This window comes from Aquarana catesbeiana, linkage group LG04 (genome assembly GCF_042186555.1).
Source record: "Aquarana catesbeiana isolate 2022-GZ linkage group LG04, ASM4218655v1, whole genome shotgun sequence".
Lineage (NCBI taxonomy): Eukaryota > Metazoa > Chordata > Amphibia > Anura > Ranidae > Aquarana > Aquarana catesbeiana.
This window is the reverse complement of record NC_133327.1, coordinates 21970594-21993978: the sequence shown is the minus strand read 5'-3', so window position 1 is coordinate 21993978 and position 23385 is coordinate 21970594.

The window sequence follows — 23385 nt, the reverse complement described above, 5'->3', positions numbered from 1 at the left end:
ATCCCAATACTTAGGCCAATATAATGTATATTGCTTGTGACATTGAACATGGCTATGGACTTAGGGATGGTTCACACCACAGAGATGCAGAGAACATGTGTGGGGCTGCCTGGTGGCTAAGTGGGTAGCAGTTCTGTCTAGCAGCACCTGGCATGTTGGTTCAATTCCCCAACATGCTAATGCTTGTGTTGAAGTTTATATGTTCTCCTTGTGTGGGTTTCTCACCACAATCCAAAGACATGCTGGCATTTTATTTGTCTTGTGTCGAAATAGGTTCTAATGTAAGAAAGTTAATTTTGGACTTTATATTGGAAGCTCATTGCAGCCAGGGACTGATGTTAATGTTTATTAGCACTAATCATGCCCAGGGACCTGGACATTTCAAATTTTAGGGTTTACACTGCACGGGTACATATGCTTAGAAAACTGTTGTTTTGTTTATGTGGATGCAAATGGACTTTGATCTTTGTCCTGTAGTTGGAGATTTGATGCACATAGCCAGGGCTAACACAGTTGCAAATACTATTATGTGTTCCTGCTCATCAGGTGCAATCACTTTAGACATACATGAAGAGACAGATTGAAAGATACTGGTGGGTGTGTACTTCTATTGAGTGTGTCAGTGTGCTAACAATACAACCTATCTTATATAAAGGCCTGCAGTAGGGGGTTCGTTTGGCCTGAGAAGGTCAGGTTTTTTGCTGTGATTTGTGGTGGGAGAAGGAATGAAAGAGAGATGTGATGAAAGTCTTGTGCATTTTTTCAATCAAAAGTGGGTTTATGTGGCCATGCTGTCAATGTTGTGCGTGTATTGTTCCTGTCTGATCATGCAAACATCGTTTGGAAGCATCTGCTGACCTACTCTTTTTGATCTCGTTTAATCGTGTACACCGAGATGCAGCTTCCAGCAGAACATGGTCACCAATGTATGTATGTGTGGATTGTGGGCTGGTGGTGGGTGTTTTGAATAAGTCTTTTGTAATATTATGTGGGAATGCTTTGTAAGAATGACTGTTCAGTATGTTTCTATAATCTTGCAGATAATAATGTGATGTGTTGCCCGCTATACACTGAAATTAAAGCTGTGTCCACTCTAAGGTTTTGTCTAATTTTAGATTGTAAGCTCCTATGAGCAGGGCTAAATGTAGCACCATATATCCTGTCCAAATTTTTTTGAAGCTAGTAAATGTAAATTTATTTTTTTTCTGCTGGTAAAATAAAAGTACATTATTGAGCTTTTGGTGTGTGTGTGTGTGTGTGTGTGTGTGTGTGTGTGTGTGTGTGTGTGTGTGTGTGTGTGGTGTTTTTTTTTTTTTTTTGTTTTTTTTTTTCCTTCTACTTTTCTTTCTCTTTAGTTTTTGTGGGTGGTGGTTTTGGGAAAGTGCAATATCTCTTATATTTTATTTCAATATGTATTTGTGCACCAAAAAACTAATCTCTTTGCCCTGATTCACATGCTACTTTGAAATTGCGCTACTTCACTTGAAGTAGCACGATTTCAAAGTAGCAAGGTCAGCGTGATTTCAGGTGGTTTCATACACAAATGTCTATTGAAGTCGCACCTGAAATTGGCAAAAGTAGTGCAGGAACTACTTTAGCAAATTGGTGCAGCACCACAAAAAATGTTGCATCGATTGGAACAGTGCCACTGCCAATAGTCATGCGATTTGTTCTCTCAAATCGCATGACCAATCGCTCCAATGTAAACCTAGGCTTCTGCACAACTGCAAGTTATATATGAAGATTCCACCTTTATCATTAACAGCTGTGGAGAATTGCAGGTAATGAATTCAGCTGGTGGATAGGCAATGTTTGAATGTGTCAGCTCTGGTTCACATTGGTGTGATTTGACATGTCAAATCTGTAGCAATTGCACTGTTCTAATTGGTGCGATTTGTATTGATATTGGTGCAGAAACCTGCACTGATGTCTCTGATGTTGCCCCCACAGTCGGGACTGACATGCAGGAATGAAATTGTGTGCTTTCAGCTAAACGCTTTCCTCCCTCTGTCAGTGTGAACCAGGGCTCAAACTGGGCCTTTTGCCTTTGTAATTCACCTGCTGCTAACGCAGGGACACCATTTCTTATCAAACTCCCTTAAGTTTACCTTCAAATATATGTAGAAATACAGATTTGCATATCTGAAAATAAAAAATACTAATCATGGTTGAGATCAAATATTCGCAGCTGCAGTCAAAAGCGTGGTTTCACCTTCTGACCTGGAAATTAGTCATTGTATGCACCCGGAAGTTCCTGTGCTGGTCAGGATCTACATCTAGGTGGACATGGTGAGGTCCCTCTTTAGCAAAGAGGAGGTGCTGCTCATTGGCCGGGTAAGTCTAGGATATGTACTTGTACTTAATCAATGTGAGGGTGGATGTCATAGTTCGATTTGGTGTGGGTGGGGTTCATTGATTTGTTTGGCATCACCACACATTTGCTTCCGTCCCATGTGCACACATCACTTCCTGCATTTGTTCTGCTGATGTAAATCAGTAAGGACTATGCAAGTATAAATGAGAGCTCCTTTTATTAAAATATATATGACTTGTTTCACAGCTGGGTGAATTTTCCAGCAAATTTGGACCTCTGAGTTGCATGACAAGTTGTACCCCATGATTCTCAATGATAACCATTCATATCTGTGCTACTTTAAGTCGCACCAACTTCAAAGTAGTCTCTGTACTACTTTGGTGTGACTTGAGGTACATAGGGTACAATATTACACCGGCATTCCCAGAAGTTGGGGCCAAGTTGCAGCGGCAAAGTGGCAGCAAAATAGTGTGACTTTCAGGTCGCAGCAGTGTGAATGAGATTCAAGGATAACACCTTTGAATTTGGCCCTATTGTCACTTGTGCATCCTGAAGGTGTAGCAAATTCGTCCCTGCACTACCTTGGTTTGACTTTGATGCAATTTGAGGTCCATACACCACAAGATTACACAGACATTGCTTCAAGTCATGACAAAGCTGTGCAATTTTAAGGTCGCACAAGTGCAAATGGGGCCTTATTCAAAGGTGTTATCAATTAATCGCATTAGGTTACTTTCACACTTGGGTGACTTTTCATGGAGCTTTGGACCTCAGAGTCACATGAAGAGTTGTCCCCCTTGATTTCCATGCATATTTATTAGAGCTGCACGATTAATCATCATCGTGATTTTTTTCCCCTTTACGATCTTGAAAAAAGCGTTTCACGATTCTTGCTATGCAAAGAACTCTCTCTGCTCTTCTGAAACCACAGCTGAAAAACCAGGAAGTCTGCCAAGAATTAGAACATTCTTTATCATTCTCCTTTTCCCACCAATGCAATCTTTTAGGATTTTTCTGTGGGATTTGAACCCATGAGTCTTTCAATACCTGAATGTTTGAAGGTAGAGGTGCTAACTGCTAGCCTATTGGGCTGAGCACAATTATCCATACAAAATACTTCTACTAGTGTTTGATGTGTTATATACTATACAATAAAGTTTATCAAATGTAAACTGCTTGTTAGCTAGTGTATGGTGTTTGGAGATTTACACCATAATATTAGTGAATACTTAAATACTATTGCAATTCTTACATACCATTGAGTTAATACAATAATATCAACCACATTAAAGTGTATTGGCTACTTGCCATTCACTGTATGCTGCTTTGGCTAATAGTCATTTGCTTTTTTTTCACCAATTCAATCTTTTAGTATTTCTCTGTGGGATTTGAACCCATGAGTTCTTCAAGGTAGAAGTGCTGACCGCTAGCCTATTGGGTGTAGCACAGTCATACATATAAAATACATTCACTAGTGTTTGATGTTTCCCCGAGCTGTCTCTCCTGCTGCCACCATCTTCTCCCGCTGATGTGTTCTTCAGCGCAGCCGGTTACCCACTAATAAAAAAAAGCCGCTCTTCTTGTGGCGGTCTTCTGTGGCCATCCGATAATGTCACCCAAAGCGTCCGCTCCATGGCTATGTAAGAGACGCCACACAGCGGGTGACAACACAGCGGAGGAAGACCACCATGGAAGAAGAGCAACACAGCGGATGGAGAAGATGGCAGCGGCAGGAGAGACGGCTCTGGGAGAATACAGCTCAGGGAGAAGATGGAGGAGGGAGAGACAGTGTCTGGAGAAGATGGCTCAGGGAAGAAAACAAGCTGATGTGTTTCACCTAAAGCATAATTACTCATCTGAGGAAGGCTGCAAGTGCTGAAACGCATCGGTTTAATCCTGTTTAACATGATGCAGACAAAAAAAAGATAATGACAGTCATGGCACAATGGAGTTGCAGGTTCATATGTCAATCTTTTGCTAAAGTGAAATCATACATGCAAATATAACAGTTGCAACTATTAAAAAAATGTGCAAAGGGTTAGTCAATTTTAAACTGTACAAACACATGTACAACAGAACGAAAAAAATAAAACATGTTTGGTTTTTAAATTTTATCTATAATATTGATGATGTTGATAAATCTGTTTTGGATATCATGCATGTTTTCTTTCATTTTCCCCAATTCCCTATTGCAAACCAGAAGCTCACTGATAAGTATTTTTGCACTTGCACTGCTGAAGTGAGTTTGGTCTTCCACAACATCCACATCACCTAAAAAATATAACACACACCTTGTATTACAAATATGCAGGCATACATCTATTACTTGAAGCTGTGGTCTCAGACACTGACCTGTGGTCCACAGTTTCAAGAACTTCACACACTACTTCCTGCACATCAGCATCAACATCTTCTTCAGGGTTTGTGGTGAGTTGACTTTCTGAATATTCTGGAGGTGCTGGGTTACTGGTGTCCACACACAGCTCAGATGTTCCTCCTCTTTTCTCCCCTATGTGAATCCAAAAAAGGTATACTTAGCAGACAGATATGTTAGGCTAGAACTAGGAATATGAAACATTGTTTGGAAGTGTCTTTTAATTGTCTGTTTTGACACATGTCCGAGCTGAATACATGATTTTTTCCCTTTCCAAAGCAAGAATACTTATCTGTTTTGTGCAAGTTTCACACATGGAGATACCCCTAGTATTCACTGGAGCACCATAACAAGGGTGTTATGGTGTCCCACACTGGTGCTCCTGTTTCCATCTGCTGAGTGTCCTCTACTGACACTGAATATAGTTGACATTTCATTAGTTATGAACACTATCTAGACAACAATCTAATGAACTTATGTTAGATCAAAATAGGCCATAACAAGTGCATTTAACGTGCATCTCCCTATAATATAATATATTATAGGGAGATGCACGTTAAATGCACGTTAATATATAATAAGTATTAGTGGTCGATCAAAACGATTCCTGTGTCCACGAAAATAAAACTTGGCATTTTAAACTGTAGAACAGTAAAGAAAAGAACACGGACCAGCACAAAAGTAATAATAGGAACACAGGACAAAAACTTACTTTTTCGCAGCACTATCCTGATCTTTCTATACTGATCTTCCTCTCTCAATTTAAGATCTGACCAACGTTTTCTCAACTGATCCTTGTTTCGTCGTACCCCAAAATTCCTGTGCAAACTTCTCACAACTTTAGCTATGATCTTGGCCTTTCTGGCATTTCGGGTTCTGTAAGGTCCATGCTTCCCATCATAGTCTGTCCTCACTAAGATGTCCACCATCTCCACCATTTCTTCAAACGACATATTTCTGGCCTTATAGCTCCTCCTGGATCTGGAAGTGGCTTTTTCATCATTGTTGCTCTGACCACACACCTGCTGTCTCGCCGCCATTTTCTCTCCCACTCTCCTGAAAGAGAAGAGGCGGGAAATATATTAGAAAGAAGAACAGGGGCGGAGTTTCACGCATGTGCAGTGTATATAAAGCCATAACACGCAATCGATGTAATGGCCGTAGGAACCATCTGGGAGTGGGGGATGAACGATCGCCAACACGAAAAAGAAGCCATAACACGAAGGTACAATTGTAAATTGGGGCATCAGTGGTTAGTGACCTATACTGCTTGGATTGAGGTATATATTGGGAACAGATTATGAGTTAAGCCTGACATTATGGTTTGTCTTGTGTTCTGCCTTGCAGGCATCAGAGAAATAATTAAAAATGGTGGATAAATTCACTGCGCCCGACTTTTTTGCCTTTATTTATCGACCAATACCAGGAGCTTCCCCGTCTGTGGAAGGTGAAAAGTAGGGATTACGCTAATAAAATCAAGAGGAAGGCAGTGATGGAGAAACTTCTGGAATTGGTAAAGCCTCTGTACCCCAGGGCAGACATCAATTTTATGAAGAGCAAAATTGGGAACCTGAGGAGTACATTTAATAGGGAGCACAAGAAGGTCCAGGAATCACAGAGATCGGGAGCATTAGCAGATGACATATATGTCCCCAGACTGTGGTACTACCACAGCCTGTGTTTTTTTCCAACCAAACCCAACCCAGGCCATCACTCTCAACACTCCCTTCCACATCAGATGAGGCCACAGCTGATGAGGTCCACCCTGGACCTTTAGACACAGGATTAAGATGTGTAGAAGCCCAGCTTGACCCAGGTATAGCATTGTTGAACATATTTGTATCCAAAAATAGAATGATGATAACTAGACCATATTGATAATGAAAAAAAAATTGGGTGTATGGCTGACATCACTCACGGATAAACATACATGCCTATCACCCCTGCTGCAGGAGCTGGTGAGTGGGGACCTGAAAGGGGAAGCACACAAGTCACCTGGATTTTTGAGCACAAGAGTCACCAGGAACTTTTTGACTGACTTTGATCAATTTGAATACATTTTTATTCCTATCTATATTTTTTGGCATTTTTTGGAATTTTTTAAGTTTTCAGTTTTGGACTTTGCACTTTCATAATTTATGTCTGATTAGGTTTTTATGTACATCACGGGTATATATAATTAATTATATATATTTATTTTTTGATAACTTTTTACTTTTATATACACATATCTATGAATTTTCTTGTGACCATATATCTTTTGTGTGGATAAGTCTGGGTATATCCATATCTACTTCTATTTAGCACTATCATTTAGGCAAGGGAGCACATCATTTTTTTGCACATTAGGGAGACTGCTCTCATCAACATTTTTCTGTTTATCCCTATTTTGATAGAATTAGGGTAGCGCCATACACCCCATTTTTTTTCATTATCACTATTGTTAGTTCCCTTAGAAAGCTAATTAGGGGAGGCTGCAACCCTTTATTATCCTGAGCGCGGAGACACCATTATTTACAGTTTTTCTCCATTGTTTTGGCTCTTTTCTTGAAACAGAAATGACATTCTCAAAACTCTAAGTTCATTTGGCAAAACAGTCTTACAGTTCAGCACAACACTATAACTCACGTGCAAAAGCTCACATCTCTCCCAAAACTGTTCACTCATGCTTCAAAACCATATTCCTTTCCCATATAAAGAGTCAGTGCTACCAAAATGGCAAAGATTCTTCTCAATTGCTATGGCTCATCTCTTGAAACAGACCAGACGTTCTCAACTCTCTTGGTGCTTTTGCCAAAATAACCTGGATGGTTCAGCACAACACCATGGTTCACCTTCAAAAGCTCATATCTTTCCCAAAACAGTTCACTCATGTGTCAAAAATAAATTTCTTTCTCATTCAAATAGTCAGTGCCCCCAAAATGCTTCGTCCCTTTGGCATTGTGTAAGCACTGCAAGTCAAAATGTTTAGATGTTTTGTCTCTAAGGCAGAGGACCATTGAAATATCCCTCATGTCCACCTTTCAGTCTTAGCCCAGTCCTTCATTGACAATGGTTACTGTACAGTTTTTGTCTAGCTAACTGAATACAATTGTGTATAAAACTGAAAAAAAAGAAAAGATTTTAGGGTAAGAGTAACCTCCAAGGTTTGACCTCACACATTGCACTCATACTGCCAAGGAAAAATTACTTTACAGTATTGTAACCATTATCATTCACACACAAAGTAACTTCCATACATCAGAGTAAAAAAAAAATGTATACAGCATAATATACGGAAATATAAACACACAAACATAAAACAAGGAAAATTACATTTAGCCTACAATGCTGTAAATAAAGCTGGAGTTTCACAACTACTGTAACATCTCTTCACTGACCACCGTCCTCACCCTCCTGCCCATCCACACGTTGCTGTCTGGCCACAGATTCTCATCAACATCGCAGCGCATATCCTCCCTTGCCATGCAACGACGGAAGAAATGGTGTGCATGTCGCAACCATCCCCTACATTGATCTCCTGTAATATCCTCACAGGCAGCATCCATTGCATGGAGCAGGGACCTCTGATCTTGAGCCTGATGCTCATACACTCTCCACCTCCAAGCGGAGAAAAACTCCTCTATAGGGTTGAGGAAAGGAGAGTAAGGTGGTAGGAACACCATATCCATCCTTGAATGAGCAGTTAACCAGGCCCTGATAAGCAGGCCACTGTAGAAATTCACATAGTCCCATACAATTATATATTGTGGTAGGTGAGGCCCTATGAGACCTCTCTTATTTTCAGGGATCAAATCCAAATGAATGCGGTCCAAGAAGATGAGGAGCTTCTGTGTATTCTATGGGCCAAGACTGGGGATGTGAGTGGCCACACCATTCTCAGAAATGGCAGCACACATAGTTATATTGCCCCCTCGCTGGCCTGGGACATCCACTGTGGCCCGGTGGCCAATAAAATTACGGCCACGTCTTCGGCCCTTGGTCAGGTTGAAGCCAGCCTCATCCACATACACGAGTATGTGAGAGGTCTCGTTTCCTTCCAATGCCATTATTCTCAACAATAGAGTAAAAAAAGAAAACATCAAATCAGTCATACAGAAGAGTCATACACTACAGTTACAGACAGTCACATAGGAATGTTCTATGTTCTACACAAGTTCAATATATTACTGGCCAGTATTCCAGTGGTTCCAAACCTGGGGTACATGTACCCTATACAGAGGTACTACAGGGGGTATTTGACAGAAAGGGGAGGGGAAAAATTACCAATGAGTAGACTTACTGAAATGTTACAGTAAAACCCACAGTATTAGATAGATTTACATGGGAGGCACTACTGTAATTGCAGCTCTTTGACCCTTTTTCTTACTGTATAATATGTTATATTCTTCATAATAAGAAAATAAGGATTATAATGATAATTGCATCATACAGTAAGCTACAGTTTTTAGACAAAATGTTTATAAATCAGATGTGTAAATCAAATACTTTCATACCCGGATTACCTAGATTCAGAAATCAGGTAAAGTGGGTACTGAAACCAATACATTACGGGAACCACTGCTTATGGTAATTGTAAAAAGGTTATCTTGATGGACAACCAGTGACTGACTTACATGTACATACTGGTACCGCAGCTATTTTACTCTGTCAGAGTTCCTCTCAAATGGTACCCTGTAAATTTGCTTCATTGTCATCTGATGCTTTTTCAATATGCGGGCTATTGTGGAGATGCTTATAGAGTTGACATTTTGGAATATGGCATTGTCTTGCAGTGCGGATCTGTCTCAATGTGATGGCATTATGTGCAAACACCATGTTACAGATCTCTGGTTGTTGTTGTTCATTGAGAAGTTTTCCTCAGCCACCCGTGCCAGGTTGTCATCCAATCCTAGACATAGAATTCAAAGGACAACACTCCATTCGTAATTTATAGCTTATGTATTCCGTACAGAATGAGTTACCAATGTAATCATAATGCACAGTGTCCTGTCCTATACATTATATAATTCCATCATTGACTGACTACATACCTGTTTTCCCTGTGAAAGGTTTGGATGATAGAGAAGACTGTAGAGCGAGGCACATTAGGCTGCACTCGGCGACCTTCCTCCGCCATTGTGAGGCCATGGTTGATGACATGATCTATAATTGTGGCCCAAATTTCATCAGGGACAGCATAGTGTCTTCATGCTCTTCGGCCTCTTCCCCCTATTCCACCACCACTCACCCTTACTCCTCTTCCTCTTCTTCTTCCTCTTCCTCGAGCAGGCAGTTTCCCTTGTTCAGCCTTTTCTGTCACTTTTTAAATAGCTTTTTTTTTTTTTTTTTTTTTTCTTCTTTGGTTCCTTCAGGCTATTAAGTAGGGGGAGGGGTGATTGCTCACAGGTGCCTGCAGTCTATATAACTGTGTGTAGGACTCATCCTGAGCCTGCTCATTGGGAGATTGCTGGAACTTATACCAAGTGGAACTTTTCTAAGTGGTGAGTTAAAACCAGACGGAGAGTGAACAAGTTTTACTTTTTGTTTGCTGGGTAGCATTTTTGGGGCTTTTCCTTTTTAGCTTTTCAATTAGCCTTTTCTGTCACTTTTTAAATAGCTTTTTTTTTTTTTTTTTTTTTTCTTCTTTGGTTCCTTCAGGCTATTAAGTAGGGGGAGGGGTGATTGCTCACAGGTGCCTGCAGTCTATATAACTGTGTGTAGGACTCATCCTGAGCCTGCTCATTGGGAGATTGCTGGAACTTATACCAAGTGGAACTTTTCTAAGTGGTGAGTTAAAACCAGACGGAGAGTGAACAAGTTTTACTTTTTGTTTGCTGGGTAGCATTTTTGGGGCTTTTCCTTTTTAGCTTTTCAATTAGCCTTTTCTGTCACTTTTTAAATAGCTTTTTTTTTTTTTTTTTTTTTTTCTTCTTTGGTTCCTTCAGGCTATTAAGTAGGGGGAGGGGTGATTGCTCACAGGTGCCTGCAGTCTATATAACTGTGTGTAGGACTCATCCTGAGCCTGCTCATTGGGAGATTGCTGGAACTTATACCAAGTGGAACTTTTCTAAGTGGTGAGTTAAAACCAGACGGAGAGTGAACAAGTTTTACTTTTTGTTTGCTGGGTAGCATTTTTGGGGCTTTTCCTTTTTAGCTTTTCAATTAGCCTTTTCTGTCACTTTTTAAATAGCTTTTTTTTTTTTTTTTTTTTTTCTTCTTTGGTTCCTTCAGGCTATTAAGTAGGGGGAGGGGTGATTGCTCACAGGTGCCTGCAGTCTATATAACTGTGTGTAGGACTCATCCTGAGCCTGCTCATTGGGAGATTGCTGGAACTTATACCAAGTGGAACTTTTCTAAGTGGTGAGTTAAAACCAGACGGAGAGTGAACAAGTTTTACTTTTTGTTTGCTGGGTAGCATTTTTGGGGCTTTTCCTTTTTAGCTTTTCAATTAGCCTTTTCTGTCACTTTTTAAATAGCTTTTTTTTTTTTTTTTTTTTTCTTCTTTGGTTCCTTCAGGCTATTAAGTAGGGGGAGGGGTGATTGCTCACAGGTGCCTGCAGTCTATATAACTGTGTGTAGGACTCATCCTGAGCCTGCTCATTGGGAGATTGCTGGAACTTATACCAAGTGGAACTTTTCTAAGTGGTGAGTTAAAACCAGAGTTTAAAACAGGAGATTATAACAGGGGTCATAGTACCTGTGTAGTGTGAGTACATGAGTGTTGTCTGAGTAGTGTGTGTGGATCGTTAGTACTTGTGTATTGTGTATTGTATACTTGAGTATTGCGAGTGTACATAGGTCTGCGACTGTTCTGCGATTGCACGTAGGTCTGTGAGTACCTGTGTATTGTCTTGTTGTGTACCTGTGTATTGTCTTGAGTATTAGTGCCAGGAAGCTAGCTGTTAGGTAATTTGGACAGGGTAAAATCCCCAAATCCTCACTAAATTTAATAGGTACGATGCCCGGCGGGTGTGGAGAGGCGACTCTTTGTACATCTTGCCGCATGTATGCGTTCCTTGATCATCAGATCGAGGGCGAATACTGCTGTGCAAAATGTAAGCACATTGTTTCCCTGGAAGCCCAGGTTCTGAATCTGGGGAAGCAACTGTCAGCACTGAGAAGTCCCTCCATACTAAAGGAGAGCCAGGAACGTACACGGCAGGTGCCGGCAGGGGCCAGCACAGAGGCGGGTGGAGACAAAGAGGTGCTGGCACTAGCAAAGAGTAGATGGGTGACAGTCAGGAGGGGTAGAGGGGGAAAAGCCAGGGAGGCCGATCCAGGACTGGAGCATCCCAATAAGTACGCTACTTTGAGTGTCATTGGTGAAACCAGTCAGGGACCAGCACTGCTGGAGATGAGGGACTCTCCTAGCTGCCGGGGGAAGAACTCCTCCAGTGAGAGTGGGGGGGCAGCAAAGGGAAAGGAAAGACAGATTCTGGTGGTAGGGGACTCAATTCTTAGAAGGACAGAGAGGGCAATCTGTAACCAAGACCTGAAGCGCCGAACAGTATGTTGTCTACCGGGCGCTCGGGTTCGGCACATCACGGATCTTGTGGACAGATTACTGGGAGGGGCTGGGGAAGACCCGGCTGTCATGGTGCACGTTGGCACCAATGACAAAGTCAGAGGCAGATGGAGTGTCCTAAAGAACGATTTTAGGGACTTAGGAGCTAAATTGAGGAAAAGGACCTCCAAGGTAGTATTCTCAGGAATACTACCGGTACATCGAGCCACACCAGAAAGGAAGAGGGAGATTAGGGAAGTAAACAAGTGGCTGAAGAGCTGGTGTAGTAAGGAGGGGTTTGGGTTCCTGGAGGACTGGGCCGACTTCTCAGTTGGTAACCGGTACTATAGAAGGGACGGACTGCACCTAAATGAGGAGGGTGCAGATCTGCTGGGAAGGAAGATGGCCAAAAAGTTAGAGGGGTTTTTAAACTAGGCGATGGGGGGGAGGGTCCAGAGGCAGAGATAGCCAGTGCGGAAGATATTCCAGAGGCTAGTATTGGGGGCATTAGTGGTAGGTTAACCAAAGCACAAAAACACAAGGTGAGTATAGTAGCAAGTCCTAGTTGCAATCTCGAAACACCCAATACGAGGACAATATGCGACCGGTCTAAACTATGTGGCATGTTCACCAATGCCAGGAGCATGGCGGACAAGATGGGTGAACTAGAGATACTGTTGTACGAGGAGGATTTGGATTTTGTGGGAATTTCAGAGACCTGGTTCAACAGCTCTCATGATTGGCTGGCAAACATTCAAGGGTATACCCTATACCGCAAGGATAGAGAGGGTAAAAAAGGGGGAGGGGTATGCCTATATATCAAGAATAATGTACAAGTGAATGTGAGAGATGACATCACTGAGGGAGCTAGAGAGGAGGTGGAATCCTTATGGGTAGAGCTCCAAAGGGATAAAGCTAAGGGGAAAATAATACTGGGAGTATGCTATAGGCCCCCAAACCTGAGGGAGGAAGTGGAGACGGATCTCCTATCACAAATTGGATTAGCAGCAAGAATGGGAAGTGTTATCATAATGGGGGATTTTAATTATCCAGACATAGACTGGGCGGAGGGAACCGCACATTCATTTAAGGCTCGCCAGTTCCTTAATGTCTTGCAGGACAATTTTATGGGTCAGATGGTAGACGCACCAACTAGAAATAAAACATTACTGGATCTACTGATTACCAACAATACAGACCTGATCACGGATGTGGAAATGCGGGGCAATTTAGGTAACAGTGATCACAGGTCAATTAGTTTCAGTATAAATCACACAAATAGGAAACATAAAGGGAATACAAAGACATTGAATTTCAAAAGAGCCAACTTCCCTAAACTACAAACCTTGCTAAAAGGCATAAACTGGGATAAAATATTAGAAACAAAGAATACGGAGGAGAGATGGGTTTGCTTTAAGAGCATATTAAATAAGGGCATTAGCCAATGTATCCCATTGGGTAATAAATTTAAAAGAGCGAACAAAAGTCCTGGATGGCTTAACTCCAATGTAAAAATGCATATAAAAGCAAAGGAGAAGGCCTTCAAAAAATACAAGGTTGAGGGATCATCCTCAGCATTCAGACTTTATAAAGAATGCAATAAGAAATGTAAGCGTGCAATTAGGACAGCTAAGATAGAACATGAAAGACACATAGCGGAGGAGAGCAAAAAAAATCCCAAGAAATTCTTTAAGTATGTAAACAGTAAAAAAGGGAGGACAGACCATATTGGCCCCATAAAGAATGAGGAAGGACATCTGGTTACAAAGGATGGGGAGATGGCGAAGGTATTGAATTTATTCTTCTCCTCAGTCTTCACGAGTGAATCGGGGGGCTTCAGTAACCAAAACTGCAGTGTTTATCCTCATGACACAACACAGGAAGCACCTACATGGTTAACAGAGGACGGAATTAAAATTAGACTTGAGAAACTTAACATTAATAAATCACCGGGACCAGATGGCTTGCATCCGAGGGTACTTAGGGAACTCAGTCAAGTGATTGCCAGACCGTTGTTCCTAATTTTTACAGATAGTCTACTGACTGGAATGGTACCAGCTGATTGGAGAAAAGCCAATGTAGCACCTATATTTAAAAAGGGCCCAAAATACATCCCTGGGAATTACAGACCAGTTAGCCTAACATCGATAGTATGTAAACTCTTGGAGGGGATGATAAGGGACTATATACAGGATTTTAGTAATACGTACGATATCATTAGCAGTAATCAGCATGGATTCATGAAGAATCGTTCTTGCCAAACCAATCTATTAACCTTCTATGAGGAGGTGAGTTGCCATCTAGATAAAGGAAGGCCTGTAGACGTGGTGTATCTGGATTTTGCAAAAGCATTTGACACAGTTCCCCATAAACGTTTACTGTACAAAATAAGGTCTGTTGGCATGGACCATAGGGTGAGTACATGGATTGAAAACTGGCTACAAGGGCGAGTTCAGAGGGTGGTGATAAATGGGGAGTACTCAGAATGGTCAGGGGTGGGTAGTGGGGTGCCCCAGGGTTCTGTGCTGGGACCAATCCTATTTAATTTGTTCATAAACGATCTGGAGGATGGGATAAACAGTTCAATCTCTGTATTTGCAGACGATACTAAGCTAAGCAGGGCAATAACTTCTCCGCAGGACGTGGAAACCTTGCAAAAAGACCTGAACAAATTAATGGGGTGGGCGACTACATGGCAAATGAGGTTCAATGTAGAAAAATGTAAAATAATGCATTTGGGAGGCAAAAATATGAATGCATTCTATACGCTGGGGGGAGAACCTCTGGGGGAATCTAGGATGGAAAAGGACCTGGGGGTCCTAGTGGATGATAGGCTCAGCAATGGCAGGCAATGCCAAGCTGCTGCTAACAAAGCAAACAGAATATTGGCATGCATTAAAAGGGGGATCAACTCCAGAGATAAAACGATAATTCTCCCGCTCTACAAGACTCTGGTCCGGCCGCACCTAGAGTATGCGGTCCAGTTCTGGGCACCAGTCCTCAGGAAGGATGTACTGGAAATGGAGCGAGTTCAAAGAAGGGCAACAAAGCTAATAAAGGGTCTGGAGGATCTTAGTTATGAGGAAAGGTTGCGAGCACTGAACTTATTCTCTCTGGAGAAGAGACGCTTGAGAGGGGATATGATTTCAATTTACAAATACCGGACTGGTGACCCCTCAATAGGGATAAAACTTTTTCGCAGAAGAGAGTTTACCAAGACTCGTGGCCACTCATTAAAATTAGAAGAAAAGAGGTTTAATCTTAAACTACGTAGAGGGTTCTTTACTGTAAGAGCGGCAAGGATGTGGAATTCCCTTCCACAGGCGGTGGTCTCAGCGGGGAGCATTGATAGCTTCAAGAAACTATTAGATAAGCACCTGAATGACCACAACATACAGGGATATACAATGCAATACTGACACATAATCACACACATAGGTTGGACTTGATGGACTTGTGTCTTTTTTCAACCTCACCTACTATGTAACTATGTAACTATATTTACTTGGCAAGGGGCCTCCATGTTCAGAAATTGTACTGGTCTTGCATGGTCAAGCTCTATATATACATGTTTGGCATAGGGTGCCCACGTGTCCCGGATTGCCCGGGATTGTCCCTTATTTGTGATATTTGTCCCGTGTCCCGGGCACCTTCATTCCGGGACAATACACTGTCCCGGAACGAAAAAAAAAACACACCGCCAGGCGCCAGTCCGACTCCGCCACCCTGACCGTTATAAACATTTACACACACACCTCATATACCTACTGGTTGCTAGGCTAGGGCCGCCCCGTGTCTAGCAACCAGTGACGTCAGCTGACATTGTCACGTGGGCAGTCAGAGCATTGGGCACCCGCACCCTACGAGCTACTACGGCTGAGCCTGAGCAGCGCGCCTCCAAGAGAGAGAGCAGCCGCCAGCCAGGCAGCCTCACTCAGCCACAGACACCACACTGAGTCTGACACCAGAAAGAGCCACACTTACTAGCTAGCCTGTGCCCACATTGACAATCAGACAGTGCCAGCCAGTCCCGGGGCCGCCCGCCGCCGCCGAGGTGCCGACTACTCCAGTAGCCCCTGCAGCAGTGCCAGCAGCACATTGACAGCAGCGCAGCCCGCGCTGCCCGACTTCTCCACAGTTCAAGTTCAAATTCTCTCCTCCTGAGCCTCGTCCGAGTCCTCCTCCCTTACAGTTACAGTGAGCATGCTCCCCCTCCATTCTGCTGCTGTCCCCCGCCCCCCCCTACAGTTTCCCTTTGTGTCCCCCAGTTCTGCTGCTGTCCCCCCCTCCAGTTTTCCTCCGTGTCCCCCAGTTCTGCTGCTGCCCCCCCCCTCCAGTTTCCCTCCGTGTCCCCCAGTTCTGCTGCTGTTCCCACCCCTCAAGTTTTCCTCTCTGTCCCCCAGTTCTGCTGCTGTCCCCCCCCTCCAGTTTTCCTCCGTGTCCCCCAATTCTGCTGCTGTCCCCGCCTCCTCCAGTTTTCTTCTGTGTCCCCCAGTTCTGCTGCTGGTTACCACTGTTTGCTTTTATTTCCCAAAAATTGGCAAAAAAAAGTATCAAAAATCAACTTTTTTGGGCGGGCGCGGGGGGGGGGGGGGGGGGTTGTCCCTGAATGGCAGTTTGGAAATGTGGTCACCCTAGTTTGGCAGCATTTACAATCATGGACAGAACCTGTCAGGTAACTAAACATACTGTTTGATTGGTCATCTGAGACCAACTCCAACTCCTCCTTTGTTAGTCAAGTTCTAGTTGCACCTGACTGTCAATTGCTGTAATCATTTTATCAAATGTTCCAAGAGATTCATATATGGTATTCATGGTATTTTTTTCCTGATTCATTTTGACAATTGAACAGACTATTATGCATGTGATGACTTAAACAATGAAATGACGCTGACACGTTTTGGAGAGAACAACCATTAGACTGAGAATTGACAATCAGTTTAGATCAACAAGATCTATTCACTTGGAAATTGTGCTAAATGTAGGCTACTTGTACTTAATCATTTGAAAGATGTACTGAGACACTGAGACATGTACTGAGACATTTGCAATTTTGATGAAATGAATGAGAAATTCAATTCAGTTGTGAACAATTGCCAAGTGGTTTGGAGATTTGTCCATGTTGTTTTGAGAATGTCATTTCTGTTTCAAGAAATGAGCCAAAACAATGGAGAAAAACTGTAATAGGGTTGAGGAAAGGAGGGTAAGGTGGTAGGAACACCATATCCATCCTTGGATGAGCAGTGAACCAGGCCCTGATAAGCAGGCCACGGTGGAAATTCACATTGTCCCATACAATTATATATTGTGGTAAGTGAGGCCCTATGAGACCTCTCTTATTTTCAGGGATCAAATCCAAATGAAGGCGGTCCAAGAAGATGAGGAGCTTCTGTGTATTGTATGGGCCAAGACTGGGGATGTGAGTGGCCACACCATTCTTAGAAATGGCAGCACACATAGTTATATTGCCCCCTCGCTGGCCTGGGACATCCACCGTGGCCCTGTGGCCAATAAAATTTCATCCACGTCTTCGGCCCTTGGCCAGGTTGAAGCCAGCCTCATCCACATACACAAGTATGTGAGAGGTCTCGTTTCCTTCCAATGCCATTATTCTCTACAATAGAGTAAAAAAAGAAAACATTAAATTAGTCATACAGAAGAGTCATACACTACAGTTACAGACAGTTACATAGGAATGTTCTATGTTCTACACAAGTTCAATATATTACTGGCCAGTATTCCAGTGGTTCCAAACCTGGGGTACATGTACCCTATATAGAGGTACTACAGGGGGTATTTGACAGAAAGGGGAGTGGAAAAATTATCAATGAGTAGACTTACTGAAATGTTACAGTAAAACCCACAGTATTAGATAGATTTACATGGGAGGCACTACTGTAATTGCAGCTCTTTGACCCTTTTTCTTATTGTATGTTATATTGTATTGTATGTTATATTCTTCAAAATAAGGATTATAATGATAATTGCATCATACAGTAAGCTGCAGTTTTTAGACAAAATGTTTATAAATCAGATACGTAAATCAAATACTTTCATACCTGCATTACCTGGATTCAGAAATCAGGTAAAGTGGGTACTGAAACCAATATATCTTGATGGACAACCAGTGACTGACTTACATGTACATACTGGTACCGCAGCTCTTTTACTCTGTCAGAGTTCCTCTCAAATGGTACCCTGTAAATTTGCTTCATTGTCATCTGATGCTTTTTCAATATGCGGGCTATTGTGGAGATGCTTATAGAGTTGACATTTTGGAATATGGCATTGTCTTGCAGTGCGGATCTGTCTCAATGTGATGGCATTATTTGCAAACACCATGTTACAGATCTCTTGTTCTTGTTGTTCATTGAGAAGTTTTCCTCGGCCACCCGTGCCAGGTTGTCTTCCAATCCTAGACACAGAATTCAAAGGACAACACTCCATTCGTAATTTATACCTTATGTATTCCGTACAGAATGAGTTACCAATGTAATCGTATTGTTGTTTTTCTTACAGTAACTTCACCACAATTCCAATGCATCACTGCACAGTGACTGGAATACTACTGTAAACTGTATCATCAATATTGTAGAAAATAAACTATTCCATACTATTCCATAGTTTATGTTCTACAATATTTTTCTTGTCATTGTTAGTATCATACGTAACATCCCACTGAGGTAAGATACTGTAATACTGTAGGCCTATCACACACACACACACTAAATGAATACGTAAATGAGTAAATACACATATTTGTTGCTATATGCACAGTGTCCTGTCCTATACATTATATAATTCCATCATTGACTGAAAACATACCTGTTTTCCCTGCGAAAGGTTTGGATGATAGAGAAGACTGTAGAGCGAGGCACATTAGGCTGCACTCGGCGACCTGCCTCCGCCATTGTGAGGCCATGGTGGATGACATGGTCAATTGTGGCCCGAATTTCATCAGGGACAGCATAGTGTCTTTGTGCTCCTCTGCCTCTTCCTCCTATTCCACCAGCATGCACCCTTACTCCTCCTCCTCTTCTTCTTCCTCTTCCTCGAGCAGGCAGTTTCCCTTGTTCATTTACTTGGCCAGGTGCCTCCATGTTCAGAAATTGTACTGGTCCTGCATGGTCAAGCTCTATATATACATGTTTGGCAGCATTTACAATCATGGACAGCACCTGTCAGGTAACTAAACATACTGTTTGATTGGTCATCTAAAACAAACTCCGACTCCTCCTTTGTTAGTCAAGTTCTAGTTGCACCTGACTGTCAATTGCTGTAATCATTTTATCAAATGTTCCAAGAGATTCATATATGGTATTCATGGTATTATGTTCCTGAATAATTTTGACAATTGAACAGACTATTGTGCATGTGATGACTTAAACAATGAAATGACGCTGAGACGTTTTGGAGAGAACAACCATTAGACTGAGAATTGACAATCAGTTTAGATCAACAAGATCTATTCACTTGGAAATTGTGCTAAATGTAGGCTACTTGTACTTAATCATTTGAAAGATGTACTGAGACACTGAGACATGTACTGAGACATTTGCAATTTTGATGAAATGAATGAGAAATGCAATTCAGTTGTGAACAATTGCCAAGTGGTTTGGAGATTTGTCCATGTTGTTTTGAGAATGTCATTTCTGTTTCAAGAAATGAGCCAAAACAATGGAGAAAAACTGTAACTAGACCATATTGTTCAAAAATTTCTGCCTTAACAAAGTGGTTTCCATAGCAATAGACAGTAGTGGCCAAAATGATTGGGACAAAAAGGAAAAATGCTGGGGTCAGAATGATAGTCTTTTCTATTTCTACACATTCAATTTGCAACAGTCATGAGCTCAAAATTGTGTGTGATTGATGACCAAAAAAAAAATAAATATTAATTATGTCCCATTTTCATACACTTCCTGGCCGTCCTGCTAAAAGGGCCAGGAAGAGCAGGAACCTAGACGAGGCCACAGCTTACTTCCTCAGCCACGCAACAACGGCAACTAGTACGGCCCCAGATGCAGCTGAGGGATTTGGCTGTGTGACAGCTAGTAAGTTGAGGGATATGAATGTGGAGCAAAGGAGGATGTGCGAGGAACTAATCCTCCAGCTCCTCAACAAGGGCGGAGGGGAGAAATTACATCAAAAACCCATATCTCTGATTTGGATGCCCCACCTCCACCACCTCCATAACCACCACAGCAGCCCCACCCACCACAGCAGCCCCACCCACCACAGCAGCATGCCAGACATTGGCAGTTCCAGCCCCAAGACACCCAACAAGCCCGATGGGCTGGGGATTTTCATCCATACAATTTTTTTTTTCAAGCCACTTCAGCAAACTCTTTGAGAGACTTAATTCAACTTTTGCAGTTCATTTTTGTCTCTTCTTATTTCACATCATGGTAGCCTGTATCACATGCACGTACAAAATGTATTTAGTTATTCTTACATAAAAAAAAGTATACAAAACTTACACACCCCTCTATTGTACAATCTTTTAAACATACTTCTCCCTCCCTACCTCTGTGTTTAAATCCTCCTTTCCCCGCTATAGAGCTATACTCTTAGTTCTTATGCATAGCTCCATGTTTTTCAAATTCTCTCCAACACTCCCACTTATCTTTTACCCCCTCACTATTTTCGTCTATACAATATCTCATGCGTTCCATGTTGTATGTTTCTTCTACCGAGTCGATCCACTCCCAAATGAGAGGGCTGTCTACTGCTTGCCATTTCTTGGGGATGAGTCTTTTTGCAGCATTTAGAAGGTGTGGTATCAATGATTCTTTGTATTGTTTTACTTCTCCATCCACTCCATGTAGGAGTACTGTCCACGGATCTTCCACTAATTCTATTTTAGTGATTTCCTTTATTAAAAAATAAGATCTTTGTCCAATATTTTTTAATTTTAGGGCAGCCCCACCATAGGTGGGCCATTGTTCCAACCTCCTTGCAGCCTCACCAACATTCCGCCGATTTATCACTTTGATATTTGCTAGTTTTATCTGGGTTTGCGTACCAACTGGTTAAGCATTTGTAATTCATTCCGGCTGTTTTAATGTCTACTGCCGAGCTGTGGGTTAATTTCAAATTTTTCCCTATAGTGATTTTATCCCTCTGTGACCCCAATTCCCTTTCCCATTTTTTAATGTAAGGCGGGACCTCCACTTCATCCACTGTCATCAACAATTTATAAATCTTTGAGATAGTGTTATTTGTGTTATCTGCTAGACAAAGCCTTTCCAGCGCAGTCAAGTCTTCACCCGATCCTATTGGCTGGGGTAAATTTCTGACAAATTGATTCAACTGGAGGTACCGCCACTCATCAATCACCCATGCATCCTTATTTTGTTTTAATTCTTGAAGTGATATTATTTCTCCTTTTTTTTATTATGTCTCTATTATTGTGCCCTATCGTTTTTTATCCAGTTTCCCCTATTCTCTTTTTCCCAGGTGCAAAATAATCATTTTCTTTTAGTGCTATTAAAGGTGAATTATATTTCCCGTTAAGCTGCTTATACGTCATATCCCAAATTTTTAATACTATCCGTGTCAATACATGTGTGTTTTCGTCAAGCATCCTATAGTGGGGCGGATTCCATATTATATTTCCCAATTGTGCAATTGTTACAAATTTTTTTTTCTATATTAACCCATCTTTTCTCTTTGTTTTCCCTAACCCACTCTATTACTCTCGACAATATTATCGCTTTTGAATGCCGGGGACTGCCAGCCCTCCTCTTTTTTTTTTCCTGCTTTAATGTTAAAAGGGCGACTCTCGTTTTTTTATTTTTCCATATAGCTTTTATTATTATCGATTTTAGCTTTCTAAGATATGACGGTGGTAATGCCACTGGCAGCATCTGGAACTTATATGTAATCTTTGGGAGGAGAACCATCTTTATGGAGTTAATACGTCTTATCCAAGACAGTGGCCTACTTATTAACCTTTTACTTTCAGTTTTAATTTCGTCTAGTAGGCGGATGTAGTTTATTTTGTAGATCTTCTTCATTGAATTAGCTAATTTTATTCCCAGGTACGTTATTTCTTTCTTCCAGGAAAATTTAAATTCCTTTTACAACTTCCCTTCTTCCAGTTTACTTACATTTATGTTTAAGATTTCCAATTTCTCTAAATTAATTTTAAAGTTTGTTATTTTGCCATATTGTTTTAAAGTTTTTAATAGATCAGGCATTGTGATCCTAGGATTGGTTATATAAAATAACACATCATCTGCAAATACTGCAAGCTTGTGTTCCTCGTCTCCTACCTTGAATCCACTAATGTCGGGGTTATTTCGAATTGTTGCTAGTAATGATTCTAAGGACAGCACGAATAGTAGAGGGGATAGGGGACAGCCTTGTCTCGTCCCATTTTTAATTTCAAAGGAGAGAGAAGGAGTTCTGTTGATTTTTACAGTTGCTGTAGGATAGAAATAAAGTGTTTTAATCCACCGAATCATTCTAGGCCCTACTCCCATAATTTCTAATGTCTGTATCATAAGCCCCCAGTCTAACCTGTTGAAGGCCTTTTCGGCATCTATCGACAGGAGTAGGCCTGGGGGCCCATTTTCTTTTATCCTCTGAAGTAGAAGTAGCGTTCTCACCCCATTATCCCTCCCTTCTTGGGATAAATCCTACTTGATTGGGGTGTACCAGTGTATTCATCAATCCTTTCACCCGTCCCACTAATACTTTAGCATACAATTTGGTGTCCGCATTTAGCAGCGATATTGGCCTATAGCTGGAACACAAAGTACCGTCCTTCCCCTCCTTCGGGATTACTGTAATTGTAGCGGACAAGGCCTCCCTTCTCAGTTCATAGTGAGCCCCCAAGCCATTCACATATTGACATACCTTGGGGGTTAAAATTTGTTAATATTTTTTATAATAAAATAATGTAAACCCGTCCAGGACAGGGCTTTTCCCCGGGGCTGAGTCAGACAAGGGTTTGTTAATTTCTTTCCCAGTTATAGGATTTCCTAGTATCTCCTTTATGTTTTCTGAAATCTTTGGTAGTCTGGCTTTTTTTAGGAATTCATTTATCTTTCCTCTTTTTTCCCCTGACTGACCTCCCAGCTGGTCAACTGAATTCCTTATAATAGTTTTTAAACGTTTCCCCTATTTCCTTCGTTGTGTGGACCATTTCTCCTCTCTTAGTTTGAATTTTTTCAATATAATTTGTAGATCTTTTCTTTTGAAGCATTC